This window comes from Staurois parvus, unplaced genomic scaffold (genome assembly GCF_062004578.1).
Source record: "Staurois parvus isolate SC_StPar_1 unplaced genomic scaffold, SC_StPar_1.0 ptg000439l, whole genome shotgun sequence".
NCBI lineage: Eukaryota > Metazoa > Chordata > Amphibia > Anura > Ranidae > Staurois > Staurois parvus.
In genome coordinates, this window is record NW_028318235.1 from 289,086 (window position 1) to 314,811 (window position 25,726).

A 25,726-nucleotide genomic window follows, 5' to 3' on the forward strand; every position below is an offset into this window, starting at 1 on the left:
TTAATCCCCCATATAGTAATTCATCCCCCATAGTAAGCATAGTAATTCATCCCCCATAGTAATTCATCCCCCATAGTAATTCATCCCCCATATAGTAATTCATCCCCCATAGTAATTCACCCCCCATAGTAATTTATCCCCCATAGTAATTCATCCCCCATATAGTAATTAATCCCCCATATAGTAATTCATCCCCCATAGTAATTCATCCCCCATATAGTAATTCATCCCCCATAGTAATTCATCCCCCATATAGTAATTCATCCCCCCTATAGTAATTCATTCCCCATATTAATTCATCCCCCATATTAAGTCCCCAAGTCCCCCCTGTGTCAATTCACTTACCTTTGCTCCGCGCGTTCCTCTCGCCGTGTTCCCGCGCCGTTCCGGTGTAGCAATGAAAATCTGTCTCCTATGAGGATCTGTCCCCCTCGACGTATCTGCGCATGTGCCAGTTTCAGGCATTAGCAGCCGATCGGCAATCTCCGGCACATGCGCAGATACGTCGAGGGGGACAGATCCTCGTAGGAGACAGATTTTCATGCTACACCGGTCTTCAGGGCGGACTGTGAGAGCAGCCTAGCTCCCCTCACGTTCGTCACGCTGCCCCGCCTACACACATCCTGACAGCCATCCTGACAGTATCACGCTCCGCGAGCCGGATTAAAAGGTCCGCCGGGCCGTAGTTTGCCCATTGCTGATCTATACCATAGTTTGTAGATGCTATAACTTTCACAAAAAGCAATCAATATACACTTATTGGGATTTGTTTTACCAAAAACATGTAGCAGAATACATTTTGGTCTAAATTTATAACTAACTTTGAGTTTACTATATATTTTTTATAGCCGAAAGTAAAAAATATAGTTTTTCTTCAACATTTTTGGTCTTTTTTTGTTTATAGAGCGAAAAACAAAAAGCGCACAGGTGACCAAATACCACCAAAAGAAAGCTCTATTTGTGAGAAAAAAAGGACGTAAATTTTGTTTGGGTACAGTATTGCATGACCGCGCAATTATCAGTTGAATTAGTGCAGCACCGAGTAGCAAAAAGAGGCCTGGTCAGGAAGGGGGGTAAATCCTCTAGAGGGCAAGTGGTTAATAGGTGCAAGGCAGAAAATTAGAAGAAAAAAAAATAACAAGTTCTGGTTTAAATATGGCAGAAAGGAAAGCACATGTAAAAAGGGTGATCACTCTAGCTAAAACAGGGGAAATGCATTCACACATGCTTCCTCCACGTAGAAAATGTAGTAACTGACATAGGTATAGACCAGAGATATAAAAAGGGGGAGGGGTATCTTAGATAGAGAGACAGTGGTTTTCTAAACCGTGGCTGGTGAGAAAAAAAGGAACCCAGGCGAATGAGAACTAGGATTCGTGAGAGAGGCTGTTGTAAACAGTATGGAAATGGAAAAGGAGTGCCAGATACGTAAAATAAGGCTTGAGCGTTTTTGGTCTCTCACAGGGCATAACTGAGGAAGCTGGGACAGAAGTCTTAAGCCCACGGAGACATCCAGGACAGCCTCTAAATAGACCTGACGGAACCGTGTGATTATGCACCGGTACCCAGCTTTAGAGATCGACGCTGGCCGGATATACAGCTGATGCATGATGTAACAGAAACACAAGGTACAGTAATGGCATTATGACTGCAAGAAATTGTACTGCAGGCCTGTTGTGGCGAGGTGTAAAGCTCTCTTTAGGATTCCACGTTGCTGCGTGAGAAAATCCTTTCTGTTGGTCTTGAATGCATTAACTACATTTAATTGCGGATCGTTACGGTGTGTTTTGTCCATGTAAGATTTGTCTGTGCCTTTACTGGTGTTTTAATCAAAATATGCTGATCTTTGCATTTCTGATATTTAGTCCCATCCTATTGCAGCAGCCTATTGCAATAATTCTTAGTGCCAATACAATACTGCTTACTCGTTATTCTTTTCATGACATTGATTTCTGTGGTGCTGGGAGCAGCAATTCTACAAACAAATCGCCTCCCTTATAGTGCTTCATGTTCATAAAATGTACATATGATTGCAGAATAAAGATAGCAGCCTTTTCTAAATATGAAACATTGCTTATATGGCTATAGCATGTAAGTTCCCTGTGCGAAGCCACCACCCTATTTCCACGCTGTGCTCATGTAGTGTGTTGCTACGCACTCACCTAAATTCAGGGTCTACAGGCTGGATATTTTATACAGTATACTGAAACACAGTAAGCTGTTATTCAGAAAACCATAATTGATGCAGTTCTTTAGTGTTTTTAACCTGTTCTTAGCTAGCAGATATGTGATGCCAGGGAGGAATCATTTTGGGGCTAGCAGCTCATTACTGACTGGGAATTATTTAAACTTTCATTACTAGTAGCTCTCAGGTAGCTGGATTTAATATACTAGTATACAATATAATATATTTACGGTATATGTTACATCTGGTATAATATATTTAAAACCGTATTAAACTCAGAAGTAAACATTTATAGTCGGGTCCATAAATATTGGGACATCGACACAATTCTAACATTTTTGGCTCTATACACCACCACAATGGATTTGAAATGAAACGAACACGATGTGCTTTAACTACCTGCCGACCGCAGATAGCCGAATGACGGCTAAACTGCGGCCGGCCAGTTCTGAGTGGACGTCATATGACGTCTTCCCAGAATGCGCTCTCCTGGCGCGCACCGGGCGATCTCCGTGATCGCTGTGTCCTACGGACACAGCTGATCACGTGATGTGGTAAAAGGCCAATCACAGCGGCCTTTTACCACGTGATCAGCGGTGTCCAATGACACGCTGATCAGAGGGAAATGCAAGTGCCGGTTCTCGGCTGCACTTTCCTCACGCTGTCAGATCGTGAGGAAAGTACTGCCGAGAACCGGCAGTTGTCAGAGCGGGGATCGGCACCGATCATCAGGGCACTGATGATCAGTGCCCTGATGATCGGTGCCCAGCAGTGCCACCCGCAAGTTCCGCCCACCTGTGCCCAGCAGTGCGCCCACTAGCTCCGCCCACCTGTGCCAGCAGATCACCCACCTGTGCCCAGCAGTGCACCCACCTGTGCCACTCTGCAGTGTCACACACCTGTGCCCAGAAGTGCCACCCACCTGTGCCCAGCAGTGCCACCCACCTGTGCCCACCCACCTGTGCCCACCAGTGCCACCCACCTGTGCCCACCCACCAGTGCTGCCCACCAGTGCCACCCACCAGTGCAGCCCAGCAGTGCTGCCAGTCAGTGCCACCAGTCAGTGCCCAGGGGTTGTGCCAGTCAGTGCCGCCAGTCAGTGCCCAGCAGTGATGCCAGTCAGTGCCGTCTATCAGTACCCATCATCAGTGTCACCTATCAGTGCCGCCTATCAGTGCTGTATATTAGTGCCGTCTATCCGTGACACCTCATTAGTGCTGTCTATCAGTGCCGCCTATCCGTGCCACCTCATTAGTACTGCCTATCAGTGCCCTTTAGTGCTGCCTATCAGTGCCCATCAGTGCTGCCTCATCAACGCACATCAGTGAAGGAGAAAAAATACCTGTTTGAAAAATTTTATAATAGAAACAAAGAACTTTTTTTTTTTTTTCAAATTTTTTGCAATTTTTTTATTTATAGCGCAAAAAGTAAAGTGCCCAGTGGCGATTAAATACCACCAAAAGAAAGCTCTATTTGTGAGAAAAAAATGATCAAAATTTCATATGGGTACAATGTTGCATGACTGCGCAATTGTCAATCAAAGTGCGGCAGCGCTGAAAGCTGAAAATTGGCCTGGTAAATAAGGGGGTATAAGTGCCTGGTAGGCAAGTGGTTAACTGCAGACTGTCAGCTTTAATTTGAGGGTATTTACATCCAAATCAGGTGAATGGTGTAGGAATTACAACCGTTTGCATATGTGCCTCCCACTTGTTAAGGGACCAAAAGTAATGGGCCAGAATAATCATAAATCAAACTTTCACTTTTTAATACTTGGTTGCAAATCCTTTGCAGTCAATTACAGCCTGAAGTCTAGAATGCATAGACATCAGCAGACGCTGGGTTTCATCCCTGGTGATGCTCTGCCAGGCCTCTACTGCAACTGTCTTCAGTTCCTGCTTGTTCTTGGGGCATTTTCCCTTCAGTTTTGTCTTCAGCAAGTGAAATGCATGCTCAATCGGATTCAGGTCAGGTGATTGACTTGGCCATTGCATAACATTCCACTTCTTTCCCTTAAAAAACTCTTTGGTTACTTTTGCAGTATGCTTTGGGTCATTGTCCATCTGCACTGTGAAGCGGCGTCCAATGAGTTCTGAAGCATTTGGCTGAATATGAGCAGATAATATTGTCTGAAACACTTCAGAATTCATCCTGCTGCTTTTGTCAGCAGTCACATCATCAATAAATACAAGAGAACCAGTTCCATTGGCAGCCATACATGCCCATGCCATGACACTACCATCACCATGCTTCACTGATGAGGTGGTATGCTTAGGATCAGGATCCTTCTCCTTACTCTTCTCTTCCCATCATTCTGGTACAAGTTGATCTTGGTCTCATCTGTCCATAGGATGTTGTTCCAGAACTGGGAAGGCTTTTTTAGATGTCGTTTGGCAAACTCTAATCTGGCCTTCCTGTTTTTGAGGCTCACCAATGGTTTACATCTTGTGGTAAACCCTCTGTATTCACTCTGGTGAAGTCTTCTCTTGATTGTTGACTTTGACACACATACACCTACCTCCTGGAGAGTGTTCTTGATCTGGCCAACTGTTTTGAAGAGTGTTTTCTTCACCAGGAAAATAATTCTTCAGTCATCCACCACAGTTGATTTTTCCGTTGTCTTCCGGGTCTTTTGGTGTTGCTGAGCTCACCGGTGCATTCCTTCTTTTTAAGAATGTTCCAAACTGTTGTTTTAGCCACGCCTAATGTTTTTGCTATCTCTCTGATGGGTTTATTTTGTTTTTTCAGCCTAATGATGGCTTGCTTCACTGATAGTGACAGCTCTTTGGATCTCATCTTGAGAGTTGACAGCAACAGATTCCAAATGCAAATAGCACACTTGAAATGAACTCTGGACCTTTTATCTGCTCATTGTAATTGAGATAATGAGGGAATAACACACACCTGGCCATGGAGCAGCTGAGAAGCCAATTGTCCCAATATATTTGGTCCCTTAACAAGTGTGAAGCACATGCAAACTGTTGTAATTCCTACACCGTTCACCTGATTTGGATGTAAATATCCTCAAATTAAAGTTGACAGTCTGCAGTTAAAGCACATCTTGTTCGTTTCATTTCAAATCCATTGTGGTGGTGTATAGAGCCAAAAATGTTAGAATTGTGTCGATGTCCCAATATTTATGGACCTGACTGTAAGTGTTTACCACAGCATTTTGCATTTTGCAGAAACGCAGTACAGTTCATTTAACATGATTTCCTATAGGACATGTTCACATCTCCGCATTTTCACCTGGTGCGTTTTTTAAAAGGGTCAATGACTTTTTTTAATGCAAAAAGTAGCATTTTTGGTTTTATAGACTTCAGTGGAAATGCTGCATAAAAGCATGTAGTGCGGTTTTGCTGTGTTTTTGATGCTTTGCACATGGAGAGATGAGACGTGATGATTGGCAGCTCCCGGTCCACACAGCTCTGTTGGCAATCTCATCATGGCTTAGACCCTATTTTTTAGCTCCTATGGGCAAGCACCAGGTGTGGGAAGAGAAGCAGTCTTGATCTGGGTCCTCCACTATGGAAATCAACTGCTTTTTGACCTGATCCTCCGCTGCTACTAAACTCAGGCAAGATAGCGCTGGCTCCTTACAGAACAGAGCTAAATAGACAGTGTCTGTCTTCCCAGCAGGTGAGCTCTTGGGGCTGTACACCATCTCCAGAAGGGTCAGATGGACTGTACCCTTGGTCCAGAAGCATTTCCCAAACTTCAGTCTGCTATAGGGGTGGCTGGGACATAGAAGCTTATATTAAGGCCCTTTCTACTAAACTTGATTTCTTTATCGTACATTACGGGACACGGAGCAAGCTATTCATGACTATGTGGGTTATAGGCCACCTATAGGTGAATAGACACTGGTTGACCAATCAGAAAGGAGGTCTTCCCCTTTATAATCCCTTGTAATGTAAGGCTGGACACCAAAACCAAGAGAAAGTCACACACACTGCACAGGTACGATCAAAACCAGCACTCACACCATAGTTTCTAAGCTTGTGAGGGACACACTACCAAGTGTAAAACTGCCCTGGCACATCATGCATCATTCACTCAGCACCCCAAGAAATAACCGAATCCAACTGCAGTGTTCTTGCACTGTCAAAACCTCTACTTTTATTATCACACAATACACAGGAGGATATATCTTATGGTCATCACAATCTGCGTAATAACATACACCAATAGTAATTTGAATATTAGAGCATGAAACAAACATATCTTTTGACAGCGTCATAGCATAAAATGAATACATTACCAAAGCTACGGGAAGAAGGGAAGGGAAAGACCTCATCAACCACAGTGCACAGGAGATCATGGAGAAGCCTGGAGCATGACTGACCAATGAGTCCATGCAGCTTCCACAAAAGTCCCAGCATCAGGGAGTCTCCCACACGCATGGGATGGCTTCTGATCGCATCGTTTCCAGGCCTCTCCTAAATACCCCCGCTCAGTGCTTCTGGTCACAATCCCAGATTGGGCGACGCCTCACTCACTCCAAGATGCTGTTTTAGATAACACTGAAAGGTTCTGTGAGTTAAGAGTCACACCCAGTCACTTATCACTATCATGCCATCTAGCAGGCCTAATAAACACATAATCAAACTCTTATACTGCCATCTAAGTTTTCTCAAAGTTCAAGATGTTTATTTTTCACAAACAAGTCTAACTGGCGTAAACAAGTCTTAGCTAATACAAGCGGCTATATCTCGTGACGCTGCAAGTTTCCCTTAGCCTAGGGAAGGATGTTACGTCATTCCCCGTGCTTCTGGCATATGGGCAGCGATGCTTTACTGTAAAAATCCCCAAGGAAACCAAGGGCCCAAGGCCAGGCATTACACTCCTCCTATACAGGAAGTACCTCATTTATTTCGCCAGTGTCTGTAAGATGGATGGTCACTGAAAGTGTTGCTGTGTTCTTGGAGCATACCTGAACGTCCAGGATGGTTTTATTAGAGAATCAGGGACTTGAATCAGATCCATTCGGAAGGTCATGAGCTAAAATAAATGGTAGCTGAGCCTCGCTGGATAAGGAGAAGAATACTCGAAGCTTTGCCTGTAATGCAGCCTTATGGCACTGGACCCCACGCAGATGGACCCTGTGCAGTTTTAAATCTGACCAAGGAGCTTCCAACGGGTCCAAGGCAGTAGTCCCCCAGCATGGGGACCGAGTCTTTGAAGGTCTGTATGACAATGCCCGCCGTGATGGGTGAAGGTTGGTGTCTGACGGAAGTCAGGGACCTGCGGCGGGACTGGTAAGATATCTCCTTTTATTTCTCTATGTATAGAGAAACAAACAAAGCTCTAAATTGAAGGGAAAGGAGAGGTGTTGTGACTGTGAGTTTCCACTAAGGGGAGTTATCATTGTTCCTGAGATGTGCTTGCTCTTTTTGTTTTCGGCCACTAGAGTGAGTGCGGCTGGAAATGGAAGTTGGACATATTTTGTTTAGCTGGAGGTCAGGACACGTGGGCTTCGTTTGCTGAATAATCTGTTGTGGCAGTGACACAGAGCGGTCTATTCTGTAGGGGCACGTGAGTACTCCCCAGAGGGGAAGCGTGGACCAGTCAGTCAGGAGCTGCCCTAGGTGGCTCATTAGGCAGTATTTGCATTGAGTGTTTTTACTTCAGGACACTATTTGCATAGCTGAATCATTGTGATCTGTGTTACTAGTGGAGGTGCACAGGTTTGCGCTATCTGAAATAATGTCTTCCACAAAGCGTGGTGAAGGTTCAGCAGGAAAGGGCACTAATGTACCATGCCAGGTCCTGAGGATCCTAGCCGAAGGTCCACTGTAATATCCTCTTCTGACAGGTCAGAAGTGACTGGCAGTCTGAGCCGCTGTGTCTATCTGGCATTGTGGCTACAACTGGGGCTTCTGCCCCAGCATATGTAACCAAGGATGATCTTGCTTCAGCCTTAGTGGGTTTAGAAGATAAGATCGCTGGGATGATTGCATTAGTTTCTCAGGGGACTAAGAAGCGGAATGGATCCCCGTCACTAGAAGCACCAATCCTGGAAGTGTATCCTCTTCTGTAGCAAATTATGTATGCTGACTGAGATCACCTAGGCAAGGTTTTTATTCCACCAAAGAGGTTTTCTGTTTTGTACTCCATGGAACAAAAGTTTGTTAACCTCCTTGGCGGTATGATTCTTTCCGATTTTATGTGCTGAAAGCGGTACCATTTTTTTGCATGGAAATATGTAGTTTTTTATTGTAGGCTGTAATTTTTAGGAATAACTCACTGAAATCTGTCCGAACAAGAGTCTATTAAACATTCCGGATATGATAAAATTTGAAACACGAAATCATAAATTATAATTTAATAAATAATCATAAAAAATAATAAAATAATAATAAATTTAATTCGATAATATAATCAAACCAAAAACACTGAAATTTGAAATACAGAGGCAAATTTGCACATCGCTGAGCAAAGTCGCAAAATTGTTTTCAGTGTCTGATGACGAATTTCCCCACAAATCATTATCACTCAATTCTGCAAGTGGTTCTGATTTACTATCGCTGTTCTAAAACCGCTTTTGACGTAAAGGGACGCTTTTTGGACGCCATGGACTTTTCTAAGTTTCCAGGCAGAAAGAACATTCAAAATGCAGGCAGGGCGTAGGACAAAGCAGTAGGGACAAAATGTATGTGAAATGCATTGAAATAGCAATGACAGCAAAAATGACATTTTTAAAAAAATTCAAATTTCCCACCGGTTCCGGCGCCTGTACGTCCCGACGTCACAGGGACCGGAACACAGGAGCCGGATGCCGGCATCGGCCGGAGGAGATGGCCGGGGACGCTGGAGGGGACAGATCGTAGGAGTGAAGGACAAGGTAAGTGCTGCAGGGACCCCCAGAGCAGCGCCGCATGGTAAGCCCGAGTGTAGCTCGGGGTTACCGCTTTTGGTATAGAAATTTTACCCCGAGCTACAATCGGGAACACCGCTAAGGAGGTTAAGAAATGGGGGTTGCCTGTAGTGGATGCAGCTGTTTTATCCCTGAATAAGGACCCAGCTGATTCTTAAGGCCTCCTTCTCCCTGGCAGGTTCTGCCACACAGCCAGCTGTAGCAGCTATTGGTATTTGCCAGAGTCTTTGACCATGTCAACCAATGGGTTGGAAGACCATCAGTGCACATGGAATGCTCGGTCAAGGATTTGGACGATGTTCCGCGTGCTTTGTGTTTTGTAGTTGATGTTCTTAAGGATTCAATTCAGCAAATGTATCACTTGGCCCTCTTATCAGTGCATATGCACAGGGTTTTGTGGCTGAAGAGTTGGTCAGCAGAACTGCCATGCAAAAAATTGTTGACAGGTTTTCCCTTTCATGGGAAACAGCTGTTTTGGGAAGATTTGGACAAATATATCCAAAAGATTTAAGGGGGTAAAAGTACTCTTCTGCCTTCTAAGAGGAAATTCAAACGCCCTTCTTTTAAGGTGTCAGGGGCCTCAGTTCCTGGGCTGTTATCTATCAGTCAGTTGTTTCACATGTCCCAGCCTCCAGGGGTTGATCTCAGAATCAAAACCCAAGGAGGTCCTGGGTTCTCCTTATGAAGGGGTGCCCCCACTTGTTCGGGTGGGGGGAAAGCTTTTGAATTTTGTGGCTGCATGGAGGGCTGTAATCTAAAACAAATGTTTAATTTCCATGATTTCTCTGAGATACAGACTAGAACTTCGAGTATTTCCCTCTCCCCGGTTTCTAAAATCAAATGTACCAACGAATCCAGAGAAAATAACTTTATTTCAGGCACTCGATTGCCTATTGTCTCAAGGAGTAAACACGGAGGTTCCAGTGGGCAAAAGGTTTCAGGGGTTTTATTCAAACCTGTTTACAGTCCCAACACAAAATGGGGATGCAGAGGTGTGGAAATTTTTGAAAAACCTACTTGTCCAGGGAATAAATTGGTGCCCCAATCTACTTGTCCCTCATGACAATCTACTTGTCCTGATAAAAAAAAATATACATTTTAAATAAAACTGTATTTAAATCTGCTTTAAGTAATGTTTGGGGCTTTTAAAAACAAAAGGGGCTTTATGGCGAATTAAACGTTTAATATTTTTAACATTGCACTGTTTATCTCCTCTTCCCCTCCCTGCCTCTCTCCAGCACTGCACCTGGGGATTAGCAGGGAGGAGAGAGACCTTGCAGTGTAATGAGCGCCGATTGGAAGGGGAGTGTCGGGCTTATCCTTTATCCATTTCGCTGCCAGTGCTGTTTTTGTTTTTTTTTACACGTTTAAAAAAGAATTTAAGGCCTGAAGATGACACAAAACCCCCAACATTATATATTTTCTGAAATCAGAGATCCTAGAGAATAAAGTAGCGATAGTTTAAATTTTTTATGTCACACGATATTATCACAGAGGTCTAGGAAATGCAAAATTTCAGTAAAAAATTGTCAGGGCAGGAGCCGAGGAATGGACAGGCAGGCCTAACAATGTAACGCACTGGCTGACGACAACCACCACCCACAGACCGAAGTCCCTCAGGGCGCGGAGTCTAAGTCCCAGGCTGCCCTTCACCAGGGCCCCTGATGGTGGGGATGGACTTGACGCAGCCAGGAACCAGGTCGCGGCCCCCGAGACACCTCAGCTGCGGTAATGGCCACCGCCAATGGAGTGTAGCTGGTGGAAGAGACAAAAGAGTAGTCAGACAGGCCGGGGTCAATAACAACAGGACAAAACAGTACAGGACAGCAGACGAGAATCACAGGTCACGAGCCGGGTTCAGCAACAGAGGGTCAGATCAAAGGAGAATACAAAGAATAGTCAAGTCACGAGCCGAATCAGATACCAGGAGAGTCACGAGAGTCAGAACAGAGTAATAGCGACACAAGACACAAGTGCAAAGAGCATGTGCGGGCCACAGGCTTATATGTCATCAGCCACGCCCCTCTGGGGGATGGACCTCAGAGACCTGAAGGTATAAAAGGATTCCCACCATGCACAGCAGAATCCAAGATGGACGCCAGCACATGGAGTAACATAACCTCAGGGAAAAGGTAGGACCTTGACAAAAATACACTTAAGGTAATTTTAGGGCACAAAAAGCAATAAAGTATCCAATGTTTTGTAAAATATAAAAGACGAGGTTGCATCAAGTAAATAAATATCCAACATAGTTACATAGCTAATCTGGCTGAAAAAAGAAAAAAGTCCATCCAGGTCCACCATTAAAAAAAAAATTAAATAAATAATCTTATACCCACAGTTGATCCAGAGGAAGGCAAAAAAAACCCCAGCAAAGGATGATCCAATTTCCTCGTGCAGGGAAAAAAAATCCCTTCCTGATCCCCCGAGAGGCAATCGGATATTCCCTTGATCAACTTTACCTATAAATGTTAGTATCCAGTTATATTCTGTAAAAAACCAATATCGGTGAAGCGCTTCACATAAAGAACTAAACATGTAAGGTACAATGATATAAAAATATAAAATGCATATAAAGTGACCACACTGTATTGAAAGGTATAGATGGCTAGTGCTAGGTATTCCCCCAAAAAAATATATAAGTGCTGAGAGTGCAAAACAGGTCATGTGTTTGCTGACTAAATCGTGCCAAAATACAATATGTGCAAAGTAAAAGTAATACACAATGACATTGCACACTCTAACTGAAAGTGACAGGTGCTCAGTATGAGTATAAATGTAGGTTAAAAATAAAAATCCACAATAAAGTGCAATAACAAGTGCTTGACATTTCATGTGCAAACAAACACTGCGATGTCAGTGCTTCAATTCTTCACTCCAAACATGATACGTGTTAGCATGCCACACGTGTATGTCATAATCCAAAAGTGGCTAAAGTGCCTCCTCACCTTAACCTCCCTGGCGGTATTCCCGAGTGTAGCTCGGGGTAACATTTCAGTACCAAAAGCGGTAACCCCGAGCTACACTCGGGAATACCATGCGGCACTGCTCCGGCATGTGTTCTTCACTTACCTTACCCTGCGCTCCCACGATGTATCCCCTGCAGCGTCCCCAGCCATCTCCTCCGGCCGATGCCGGCATCCGGCTTCTGTGTCCTGTCCCTGTGACGTCGGGACGTACGGGCGCCGCCGCCGGCGGCGGGAAATTTAAAAATTTTAAAAAATGTCATTTTTTTTTTTTACATTTTACATAGTAAAACATTGCTGTCTCAACCAATTTCACATACATATTGTCCCTAGTGCTTTGTCCTGCGCCCTGCCTGCATTTTGTCTGTTCTTTCTGCCTGGAAACTGAGAAATGTCCATAGCGTCCAAAAAGTGTCCCTTTAGGTCAAAAGCGGTTTAGATCAGCTAGAGAACAGCGATAGTAAATCAGAACCACTTGCAGAATAGAGTGATAATGATTCGTGGGGGAAATTCGTCATCAGACACTGAAAACGATTTTGCGACTGAGCTCAGCAATGTGCGAACTTGGCGCTATATTTCACATTTCAGTGTTTTTGGTTTGATTATATTATTGAATTAAATTTTTTATTATTTTTATATTATTTTTATGATTATTTATTATTTTATAATTTATGATTTTGTGTTTCAAATTTTATCATACCCGGGATGTTTACTAGACTCTTGTTCGGACAGATTTCAGTGAGTTTTTCCTAAAAATTACAGCCTACAATAAAAAAAATACATATTTCCATGCAAAAAAATGGTACCGCTTTCAGCACCAAAAATCTGAAATAATCATACCGCCAGGGAGGTTAACCATGCGACCCCTAAGGGCCACAATGTTTTCAGTAATAATGCTCCACCAGACTGGGGATCTCTGTTATAATACTCGTGTATTATAACTTATGGTCACTTATGCCCTCAGATGGTGATGCCCCCAGGATTATCACAAGGCCATAAAGAGGTAGACAAAGAGAGCCTCCATAGTGAAATACTGTTTATTCCATATAGCAGATGAAAACAAGCCAAAAGAGAACACTCACTGCATTGCAGATCTCATACAGCAGGTCTCCTATGTGCTGTGGGTGTACTGCAAGGTGCTGGGTGTCCAAAGATGGCATCTGCCGGATGTGCGTAACCGGAAGTTTGTCACCGCGCTCTACGCGTTACTCCACGATGTCACGTGGCTTCGTCAGGATTGCCATAGGTATATAGCTATATTTGGGGTTGTGTTTGTTCATACCAGTGGAGCGCAAGGGGATTATTTTTATATCAGTTATATTCTGTGTATCTAACAAAAGAATCCAGGCGTTTTTTAAAGCAGTCCACTGAGCTGGCCAGAACCAACTCTTGAGGGAGTCTATTCCACATTTTCACAGCTCTCACTGTGAAGAAACGTTTCCGTGTTTGGAGATTAAATATCTTTTCCTCCAGACTTAAAGAGTGCCCCCTTGTCCTCTGTGATGACCTCAGAGTGAATAGCGCTACACCAGGTTCACTATATGAACCACTGATGTATTTATACATGTTGATCATATCCCCCCTTAATCTCCTCTTTTCAAGAGAGAATAAATTCAGTTCCTCTAATCTTTCCTCATAGCTGAGCTCCTCCATGCCCCTTATCAATTTGGTTGCCCTACTCTGTACTTTCTCCAGTTCCCCAATGTTCTTTTTATGAATTGGTGCCCAAAACTGAATTGCATATTCCAGATGAGGTCTTACTAATGATTTGTACAGGGGTAAAATGGTAGAATTAGATATTACTTGTGAGCCACTTATTACAGTTAAATAAGGTTCGCTGACATCAAACACATCCTCTAACCATGTGTATATATGTACCAAAGATATATCAAATAAATGTCGCGTCCCTAATAATTGTCAGGGGTTATTGCAAATATGAGCCAACACCATATATCCCTAAATCAAATTAAATAAAGTATATTAACTTTTAGTAATGGCTAAATAGTGATAGTTCCAAAAACATATTGTGATAAAAAAAACAAAATGTGATCAAAAAACATAAATGATGAATACTATAAAATAAGTCTCTGGTGATGTAAAGTGACAAATCCCAATAATGTGATTCAAAAATAAATTATTGCAATTTCCGGTGATTCCTTAATAAGATTAGGTTATGCGCTCACCTCCTTGTCAGCCTATAGCAGGCTTACTGCACTTTTTGTTCACATATGGAACTTTGAATCCTGTGTTGCACCATATGAAGAGTGGTGTGTATCTCTTAATTATTTCCCCGTGCTCCTATCCCCACAGGGATCTCTCACTCCTTCTGCTACTCTTTTGCCTCCTCCTTAGATGTTCCTCCTTGTCAGCCTATAGCAGGCTTACTGCGCTTTTTGTTCACATATGGAACTTTGAATCCTGTGTTGCACCGTATGAAGAGTGGTGGGTATCTCTTAATTATTTCCCCATGCTCCTATCCCCGCAGGGAGAGATGATTGGAGGCATGATCCACCAGACAGATTATCTCCCCTCCAATGTAGGCTACGATGTCACTCTGCACCCCTGGACGGCGAGTATACACTCTGTGCGGCGCACACAGTGAAATGTAACTGATTTTAACAAAACGGTTTTTAACTGGATTTAATGTGAGTACATTTGGGCACGAAATAAAGTAGTTTAACCGCTTCCATACAGGGCACTTTTACCCCCTTCCTGCCCAGGCCATTTGTCAGGTTTTAGTGCTCTCACACTTTGAATGACAATTGCGCGGTCATACAACATTGTACCCAAACTAAAATTTTATCATTTTCTTCACACAACTAGAGCTTTCTTTTGGTGGTATTTAATCAAAACTGGGGTTTTTATTTTTTGCTAAATTAACAAAAAAAGACTGAAAATTTTGAAAAACAAAACATGTTTTTCTTTGTTTCTGTTATAAAAGTTTGCAAATAAATAATTGTTCTTCATAAATTTAGGCCAAGATGTATTCTGCTACATTTCTTTGGTGAAAATAACCCAAATTAGGATGTATTTTTTAGTTTGTAGGAAAGTTATAGAGTTCACAAACTATGGTATACTGTATATCTGAATATTGATCAATCCTAAAGTACTGACAGCCAATCTAATTTCTTGAGGTCCATGAATGTCAGAACAGTACAGATATCCCCCAAATGACCCCTTTTTGCAAAGTAGACAGTCCGACGTACTTCATAAGAGGCATGGCGAGTTTTTTGAAGTTATTTTTTTTGTCATAATTTTTCAGAAAATGAAAAAATTACAAAAATTATTTTCACTTTTTTTTTTTTACATACTATCTCCAGTGCAGTACAGCGTCATCATATAACTGGCATGGCAGTGATCAGGGACACTGACTGGTGACAGTATGAAAAAAAAAAATAATTTAAAAAAAAAATGTTTTAATTTTTTTTATTTTTAATTTTTTATCACATTTTTTTCTTTAAGATTTTTTTTTCATATTTCACTATGACCAAAGTAGTACAATGTTACCATAGTAACATTGTACTACTTTGGGTAAGTGATCAGTATTTTTTTTTTTTTTACACAGTTTGCTTATAGCAAAGAATTACTTTGCTATAAGCAAGCATTTACCTGAATGACATCGATTCATTCAGGGTTTTTTTTTTTTTTTGTGCTTAGCTGTGATTTGGCCACGGCTAATCACATGACACAGCTGGGCTGTGATTGGCCCAGCTTGTGCATGTGATCACTGCGACCATTCACAGCTAGAAACACTGAAGAATGAATGAAGCCATCCATTGTATACAACTGTCATGTGACCTGCTGTGATTGGTCGCAGCAGGTCACATGGTACCGGCAACGGGGCCGGTACTCGGATCTGTCATTGGCCGTGTCCGAGGTACACGGCCGGTGACAGATCGCGCCGCTCTGCGAGCATGCACACTGCGCATGCCCGAAAAGACGCCATATGGCGTCCACCCGGAGGCACGAGGGGTTTTGCAGACCAGCATTTGGCAATAGGCTGGGAGGGAACCTGTTGAACCATAAAAGGATAAGGCACTATCTTTATATTTCTCTCCCACTGAGGAACATCTAAGGAGGAGGCAAAAGAATAGCAGAAGGAGTGAGAGATCCCTGCGGGGATAGGAGCACGGGGATATAATTAAGAGATACCCACCACTCTTCATACGGTGCAACACAGGATTCAAAGTTCCATATGTGAACAAAAAGCGCTGTAAGCCTGCTATAGCCTGACAAGGAGGTGAGCGCATAACCTAATCTTATTAAGGAATCACCGGAAATTGCAATCATTTATTTTTTAATCACATTATTGGGATTTGTCACTTTACATCACCAGAGACTTATTTTACAGTATTCATCATTTATAGTTTTTGATCACATTTTGTTTTTTTTATCACAATATGTTTTTGGGACTATCACTATTTAGCTATTACTAATAGTATACTTTATTTAATTTGATTTAGGGATATATTGTGTTGGCTCATATTTGCAATAACCTGACAATTAGGGGTAAAATGATATCTCTCTCTGGAGTCTATACCTCTTTTAATACAGGAGAGGATTTTGCTTGCTTTAGAAACTGCAGCTTGGCATTGCATGCCATTATTAAGCTTGTGATCTACCAGAACTCCCAGATCCTTCTCCACCATTGATTCCCCAAGTTGTACTCCCCCCTAGTATGTATGACGCTTGCATATTCTTAGTCCCCAAGTGCATCATCTTACATTAAAGGACGTTATTGCACTGCACAGCTTGTCATCTGCAAAGACTGAAATGCTATTTTTAATCCCAGACCCTATATTGTTTATAAATATATTAAAAAGTAAGGGTCCCAACACTGACCCTTGGGGTACACCACTGACAACCCCAGACCATTCAGAGTATGAATCATTAACCACTACTCTTTGAATACGATCTTTTAGCCAGTTTTCTATCCATTTACATATGGATTTTTCCAAGCCCGTAGACTTTATCTTACACATTAGCCATGTGTGGGGAACTGTGTCAAACGCTTTTGCAAAATCCAAGTATACCAAGTCCACCGCCACCCTTCTGTCCAAAGTTTTGCTCACCTCCTCGTAAAGAGAAATCAGATTTGTTTGACAACTTCTGTCTTTCACGAATCCATGCTGTCTGTTGCTTAAAATATTCATTTCCTGCAAGCACTCATCTATGTGGTCTTTTATCAAACTCTCCTGTATCTCCCCAACTATAGAAGTTAAACTAACTGGTCTATAATTACTTGGTAAAGATTTTGACCCCTTTTTAAATATTGGCACCACATTAGCTTTACGCCAATCCAGTGGTACTATGCCAGTCATTAAAGAGTCCCTAAAATTTAGAAACAATAGCTTTGAAATGACAGAGCTCAATTCTTTAAGGACCCATGGGTGTATGCCATCTGGTTTAGGTGCTTTATTCAACTTTATTCTGTCTAAATATTTTTGGATCATATCAATTGTGAGCCAATGTGGATCATCTGAAGCTGTGTCAATAACATGCCCATTATGGACAAGAGCTCCCCCATTTTTCTTTGTATACACAGAGCTGAAGATATTTAATCAATTTGCCTTCTCTTTGTCCCCAGTCACCCACTCTAGATTATTTTGTAAAGGGCCTACATGCTCGGACTGGACGTTTTTCCAATAATATATTTGAAGAATTTTTTGAGGGTTGGTCCTGCTATCCTTTGCAATCTGTCGTTCCTTTTCAATTTTTGCTGCCTTTATTTCCTTTTTGCATATTCTGTTATATTCTTTGCAATGTTTAAATTATGATAGTGTTCCTTCATTTTTATATTTAATAAAATCTCTTTTCTTATTATCTATAGCTTTTTTAACTTTGGCCATAAACCACATAGATTTTATTTTTAGCCTTTTAAACTTGTTGTCCATGGGAATATATTTTGCAGTGTGTTCACATACAGTCTTTTTGAAGAACTCCCATTTCTGTGTTGTGTTCATTGATGCCAATATTCCCTCCCAGTCTAAGTCTTGGAGAGCAGCTCTCAGCCTTGGAAAGTTAGCTTTTTTAAAATTGAGCACTTTTTTTTCCAGTATGTGCTTGCCGGTTACAGCTAGCAATAAATGAAATCATGTTATGGTCACTGCTGCCCAGATGTTCTTTTATATGGACATTCATAATAAGCTCTGCATGGTTTGATATTACTAGGTCCAGCAGACATGCTCATGTCAAACCTTAAATTTGCGTGCACTCTTGAAATGGCAACAAACTTTAGTACCCTACATTTTCTATAGCTGGCTCTTTTAAAGCCCCTTATAGGACATCAGTTTAGCGTTACGGCAGAGGTCTGGTGTTAGAATTTTTGCTCTCATGCTGGCGTGCACGGAGATATGTAACATAGGTATCGCAATTGAAGTTTTCATGTGTAGGCGCCCCAGCTGGAGCTTTTATGTTTGTGTGTGTGTACATATGTGGGGGTGGGGACCTTGAAAAATTTTTTTGGGGGGGTTATATGCTTGGGTGTAACGCCCTTTAAAAAAAAAAAAAATTACATAACTTTTTTTTAATCACATAGGGGACAAAAAGTCCCCTATGTGATGATCTTTTGGTGACAGGTTCTTTTTTTTTTGAGCCATTCAGTATCTCCCCTGTGCTCCCCTGAATGTAATGCAGTGGCCATCGCCCCACATTACATTTTTTCCCGGCCTCAATGACCGGAAATCTGTCAAACAGGGACCTAGAAGTGACTTCGCATCACTTCCGAGTCAGGACAAGAAGGGGAGGGGAGCGGATGTGTCCGCTCTCCTCCCTCCCCTATACCACATCCCACTGGCACCCACTGAACCAGTCCCGGGCCCGCAGATGGGCAAGCGGAGCCCAGAACATATAGAGGGTAGGGGGGAGAGGCTGGTAATGTGGGCTGTGTAGAAGCAATCGGGCAGCAGCGCTGCCGCCCGAATGCTTCCACCTGACAGGTGAGCCCTGCTGCTTGCCCTCAGCAGGGCTAAAGGCAAAGAAAACCTACCTGCCTGGTTCCTGGAACTGCATGTCCCCGGCGTCGGGCGATATGAATTGCACATCCCTGGGGATGTAAGGCCCTTTTTTACCTCAAGGGGCTAAATTGGTTCCTAAATGCCCAATACTTTCATATGAAATTGGTTCGGTCAGTAGTGGCCTCCCTACAGGAGGGAGATTTATTTGCCGTCCATAGACATCATTCCTCACGAAAGATTTTTGCGGTTTGCAGTAGGGGCTCAGCATTTCCATTTTGGCTGGTGTCACGCACCTGATTGGAGACTGAAATGACGAGGTCACTTGTGTCACTAGCCCTGACCCCGCTGGAAGTGGAACAGAGGGGGTCTAGGGACCAGGGGGACAAGAGTGCCAGCAGATGTTGTTTGCAGCACTTGCAGCTGGAGTCCTTAAAAGACTGATGGACCACCAATTCAGGAACAGTAGCGATATGCAGAGCTGGTATGGTAGATCACCAGGCGTGCACCAGAGCAAGGCAGGAAGCTGGGATGGAAGACAGGAGCAATGTCATGGGAATAGCCGGGGTCATCAACGGGCAGACAGCGAGGTATCAAATCATAAGTAAGCCAAAGTCAGGAGCAGAGCCGAGGTCAGAAACAAGTATCAAGCAGGAGAGTAATCAAGAGTCAGGTCAGGAACACGCCAGGACAGCAACAAGGGAATCACACAGGAACGAGCAGGAAACGACGAATAGCTGAAGACCAGTCAGCACTCAGCACAGGCAGAGGAACCTTTTAAATAGTCCGTCTGGTGCCAATCTTCGCTGTGCATGTGCACGATCGTGCATTTCTGTGCACAGACACACGTCTATTCGCCAACTGGCCACAGCTCCCAAGGTTTTCACAAAAATTCTTGCTCCTGTGTTGGGGCTACTCAGAACTCAGGGAGTATAGGACACAGGTTATCTAGATGATCTCTTCTTCAGAAATTGCCTTGGTACCAGATCTGAAGCAGGATGTGGTCCTTACAATGCAGATCTTGGAACAGCTGGGCTGGGTGTTCAACCTCAAGAAGTCGGCCCTGGAACCAGTGCAGAGCCTGGAGTGTTCCTACACATGGTTCAGGCAAATGTATTTCTGTCTCCTAAGAAACTTTGAGCCCTGAGGAATGAGGTTTGCAGTTTGAAGGCCAAGAGGTATCGTTCAATTCGCCTCTGTATGAGATTGCTGGGGAAGATAGTGTCCTCGTTTGAGGCTATTCCCTATGCTCAATTCCACTGCAGACCGCTGCAAAGGAACATTCTGTCTGTTTGGAACAAAAAGATTCCGGCCCTGGATTTAATGCATATCTCTGCCTCCAGAGGTGCAGCAGAGTCTAAATTGGTGGTTGATAACTCACTCACAATTTGGAGAAGGGAAGATCCTTTTGGCCAGTGGTGTGGAAGTAACCACCGATGCAAGACTTTCAGGTTGGGTGGCTGTTCTGGAGGAGCCTTACAGTGCCTGGGGTGAGGTTCACAAATGGCATCCACGAAAGTATGTGATTGGCAGGATTCTGTTCTTTCTTCAAACAGGGTTGCAGAAGAAGTTGGCTGTTGGTACCATTAAGGGCCAGGTTATTAGCATTTTTTTTCCAGAGGCCCATTGCATCTCACTCTTTGGTCCGCACTTTTTTTTTTTTTATTTTTTTTACAAGAAGTGATTGTGGCGATTGTGTGCAAAAGAGACATGGATGCTGTACGCTACAGCCATCTTGTTAAGGTCTCAGCCATGTTCCCATTTACAATAGTCTCTCCTTTCCTCCCTCCTCTTGAAATGGAATTTGTAAATGTAAGTTGTAATGGACTTCAAAAGGGCCTCTTATCGTAAATAAAACACAGATAAATGAAGCTCCAAGAGCTGTAAACCTCTAATTAGACTTGGCAGGATGTCTGTATGGCAGAGACACTTTCCTCTGCCCTATCGTAAAACAATAACTCAGTCAGCCATGACCTGTTAGGCCATTAGGGCTCTAGGATGCAGATTTTGCCATAAAACGTCCATTCCACATGTCACAATTTCACATACAATTTATAAAATTCAACAGGAACTGGGCACATTAATATTAGGTATATATTTAGAAAGGTCATTTTGTGTCGAGTCAAACAAGGTCATACATGACTATGTTAGCACATAGGAAGAGGGAAGAAAGCAGTCTTTTCCCTCCTGGGTGACAAGGGTATGCTGTGTTTTGTATCCCTGGGCTTGAAATATAATTCTGAATATTAATCTGCCAGTTGCTAGAATACCACCTGCACATGCTGAAAGTTATTAATATTAGTATGAAACTGCAGTTGGGACTTGGTCATTACCTTGGTGGCTGCCTAGCACCCATCCCCAAACTGGTTGATTGGTAATTTGTTCTCAGGCGACACCCCTTTAATATCATAGAAAAGGACTAATAGGCCTGGAGGAGAAAGCTTTTGTTTAACTTCAATCAGGAAACATCTAATGGACTTGAGAACCAAGGCAATCTTTTTGTTCGGACACTTGGACTCTGCTTAAACCAGGACTTTGTAAGTATTCTGCCTTCTTAACTCCTTTCTTTTATTTCTCTGTTGCATTATTGTTCTTTTTATGTCTTTGTAACATTTTTTTATGTAAATATTTGAATTGCACCATTTTGACCTTTTTAGTAATAAACCCTTTTTTGAAAAGTGTTGAAACTGTTTCTAAAGCTTTTAATGCAAACTAAAGAATCTCTGTCTCTTGAAGAATACTACTGCATGTAATAATCCTCTGAATATATCTGTCTGTAGTGACAGTGTGTATTACAGATGCTTATGCTAATATCATGGTGTTACTTCTAAGATATTGTGAGTTTCCTCCTTCTCTGTAAAAAGGCAATGGTGGCAGTGTGAAGGGTTAATTGCGTAATTAACCTAACCCAGTAACCATCGCTCTCAGGCTGCTGGCACATAGATTGTGGTCCCGCTAGCTGGAAAATCTTGGTGTAGGGTGCAGCTGAGAGTGCCAATGTTACGCAAGTGACAGCGCAGTGTGAAATTGGCTGGGCCTTCGGTCACGAGTTGGTGAGAAGGGCAGGGGTCGGACTCCGCGTTCCGTCACAGTGATGTATGGCTCCTCCTATCAGGTTGCCTTTGTGTCCTTGGGACCTGAACTTGGTTTTGAAGGTTTTGCAAAAGCCACCATTTGAACCTATTAGAGAGATTCCACTGGTCCTGTTGACTCGTAAGGTGTTGTTTCTAGTGGCAATCACTTTTGCAAGAAGGATGTCAGAGCTGGCAGCTCTATCTTGCAGAGAACCATTTCTGGTTTTGCATCATGATAGGGTGGTGTTGCGACCTCATCTGTGCTTTTTACCAAAGGTGGTTTCTGGTTTTCATCTCAATCAGGACTGCCTTTATTCTTTCCTAGGCCTCAGTCAGCAAGAGAAAGATCTCTGTATACCATGGATGTGGTTCGTGCTGTAAGGGTCTTTTTGAAGGCAACAGCACAGGTCAGATGCTCTATTTGTTTCTAGAGGGGACTAGGAAGGGGCAGATGGCCCTTGGATCTGCCAATTGATCATTCAAGTCCATGGTTTGAAAGGTGAAGTCCCACCCTTTTGGGTGAAGGCACACCACCAGGAGTGTGGAGGCATCTTGGGTAATCTGCCATCAGGCATCAGTGGCTCAGGTTTGCAAGGCCGCTAAATGGTCTTCGGTTCACACATTCACAAGATTCTACCAGGTGGATGTCAGAGCTGCAGAGGGTTCTGCCTTTGGCCGCAGTGTTTTATGGATGGCTGAGTAGGTCCTGAGGGATTATTGATGGTGGCTATCATGATGTCACCCTCCCCTCAAGTTTCTTATTGCTTTGGGACATCCCACATAGTCTTGAATAGCTTGCTCAGTGTCCTGTGATGTACTATAAAGAAAATTTGATTTTTTTCTACATACTTACCTGTAAAATCCATTTCTTGGAGTACATCATGGGACACAGAGGTTCCACCCCTCTTTCTGGAATGGCATTGCTTGCTACAAAAACTGAGGTACTTCTTGTATAGGAGAGTTTATATAGGGGAGGACCTCCTCTTGTATTGGTCGGCCAGTGTCTATTCACCTATAGGTGGCCTATAACCTGCATAGTCATGAATAGCCTGCTCTGTGTCCCATGATGTACTCCCAAGAAATGGATTTTAAAGGTAATTCTGTAGAAAAAATAAATTTTTTCAGATGGAGGACATTGAGAATGTTACTGATGGTTTGTGCAAGGGTTTGCAATCTCATGAGGAGACCCTTGACCAGCACGCAGGATACCATCGCTCGAGCTTGCCATGTGGCCAGTCTTCTTGCTCCTCACTGATGGTGCTGCTTTGATGTAAGGGCAGACTGCTGTATTTCCTCTCTCCCCTTGTCTTGTGACACAAGACTGGAGAGTAGGAAGCAGAAGCTGCCTCCCAGTGTAATCAGTATGTACATGGGGGATGGGGACAACTAGGCTCCAGAACGCCCCTCTCCTCCTCAAACCCCCCCCGATCCATCTCTTTTCTTCAAACCCCCCTCCTTTTCAGCCCCCCCCAGACCTCCCTCTCCTCAGGCCCCCCCTTGTCCTCCTCAGACCCCTCTCTCCTCTGACCCCTCTCTTCTCTTCAGACCCCCCCTCCTCCTCAGACCCTTCTCCACCTCAGACCCCCCTCAGACCTCTTCTCCCTCCTCAGATCCTTGCTATCCTCAGACCCCCCCTTTCCTCGTTAGACCCCCCTTCTCAGACCCCCCTTTCCCTCTCCTCCTCAGACCCCCCCTCCTCCTCCGAACCCTCCAGACCCCCCTCTCCTCAGACTCCCCTGCTCCTTCTCAGACTTACCAGACTTACCCTCTTTCCTCCTCACATCCCTCTCTCCTCCTCACATCCCTCTCTCCTTCTTAGACCCTCCTTTTTCTTATCAAACCCTTCCAGACTGCCCCTCTCCTGCTCAGTCCCCCCTCTCCTTTTAAAACTCTCCAGACCTCCCCTCTCTCCTCTTCAAACCCCCCTAGAACCTCCCTCTTCTCCTCAGAGCCCCCCCCTCTCCTTCCCAGATCCCTCTCTCCTCCTCAGACCCCCCCTCTCCTCCCCTGATCCCTCTCTCCTCCCCTGATCCCTCTCTCCTCCTCTGAACCCTCTCTCCTCCTCTGAACCCTCTCTCCTCCTCTGAACCCTCTCTCCTCCTCTGAACCCGCTCTCCTCCTCAAACCGCCCCTCTTCTTTTCATACCCCCCTGAAGCCCTCTCCTCCTCAGACCCCCCCAGACTCCCCCCTCCTCCTCAGACCGCTCTCTCCTCCTTAGGCCGCTCTCTCCTGAACTCTGCTCTCTTCCTCGGACTCTGCTTTCCTTCTCAGACCCCCCTCTCCTCATACCCCCCCAGACCCCCCTCTCCTCCTCAGTCCCCTCTCTCCTCTTCAGACCCTACTCTCTTCCTCAGCCCCTCTCTCCTCCTCAGACCCCGCTCTCCATCTCATACCCCCCTGACCGCCCCTCCTCCTCAGACTCCCTCTCCCCATCAGACTCCCCTCTCCTCCTCAGACCCCTCTCTCCTCAGACCCTACTCTCTTCCTCAGCCCCTCTCTCCTTCTCATACCTCCCTGAACCCCTCAGACCCCTCTCTCCTCTTCAGACCCGCCCAGACTCCCTTCTCCTCCTCAGATCCCACTCCTCCTCAGACCTTGCTCTCTTTCTCAGCCCCTCTCTCCTCCTCAGAACCCCACTTCTCCTCAGATTCCCCCCGCCAGATTCCTATCTTCTCCTCAGACCTCCCCTGTCTCCTTCTCAGACCCCTCCCAGACTGCCACTCTCCTTACTTCCCCCAGACTGCCCCTCTCTTCTCCTCAGACTAAAATAAACTTATATATAAATATATATATAAAATCGAGCGCAGTATGAGGATGTAGATAGGGTAGCTGCTGGCACAAAAGGCACCTCGTGAACCTCCAGAGTAATGGTAAAATATGAAAGTGCAGCGCTAACTTAAACAATGATTACACATAAGATAGATCCCATTTGAATGTGGATCGGCAAAAAAGACGGCGTCAGTTCATCAGATGTGCTAAATACGTATACAGTCTCCAACACTTGAAGAGCCAGGGATAGTAGATATCAGAAATGATAAAGAAAAGCCAAGTAATGCACTGACCAGATAGCGCAAGTTAAAGCGCATGGGACATTTAAGACCTGTCCCTGGTACTCAGCCACTGTATCACTGGAGCAAGGCGGTGTCATCTATAGGGTGACCACTAGATGTCATCTGTCCGGATGGAAGCTGTGTCCAGCCACTGTGTTGATGGATCAGGTGGGTGTTGTCTGTAGGGTGACCACTAGATGTCATCGGTTCCAGGAGAAACTGTATCACGGATCCAGGGATGTCACTGCAGATGTGTTCTTGTTAGGCACAATCCCAGGACCTACTGGATTTACAGGCTCCCCAGAAATAAAGAGCCCGTGGAAAAAGGCCTCAAATAGTGTGATAACGTTTATTTAAAATTGAACAATCAGAAAAGAACTTACTTAGCAAAGGTACAGCTGCTTATAAACGGCCAGACCGGAGGTACATGTACATAAGATAAACATAGCTTGGCACTTCCCTAACGCGTATCGTGTAAGTACACATCATCAGAGGGGACTGTGCCAGTGTTAAGTGTGGTGTTTTAAACCTAAAAAGGCGCCAAAAACACCGCAATGCGGCGGCACCGTTATTGCCGGTTCGCGCATGCGCAGTAGCGATCGGCCGTTCGCGCATGCGCAGTA

General features: G+C 44.0%; 1 protein-coding gene across 5 annotated transcripts in view; it reads left to right on the forward strand.

The window, feature by feature from the left end:
- The first annotated feature begins 1,213 nt into the window (after window positions 1-1,213).
- SEMA6B (semaphorin 6B) overlaps window positions 1,214-25,726 on the forward strand; it is a 1,127,599-nt gene continuing 1,103,086 nt past the window's right edge. For 3 of the 5 annotated variants that reach the window (XM_089687854.1, XM_089687858.1, XM_089687857.1), the window contains exon 1: window positions 1,215-1,628. The gene's annotated coding sequence lies outside the window, so the exon portion shown is untranslated. Of the gene's footprint in view, window positions 1,629-25,726 lie in introns of all 5 variants that reach the window. The other 2 variants (XM_089687856.1, XM_089687855.1) reach the window with 1 other exon arrangement.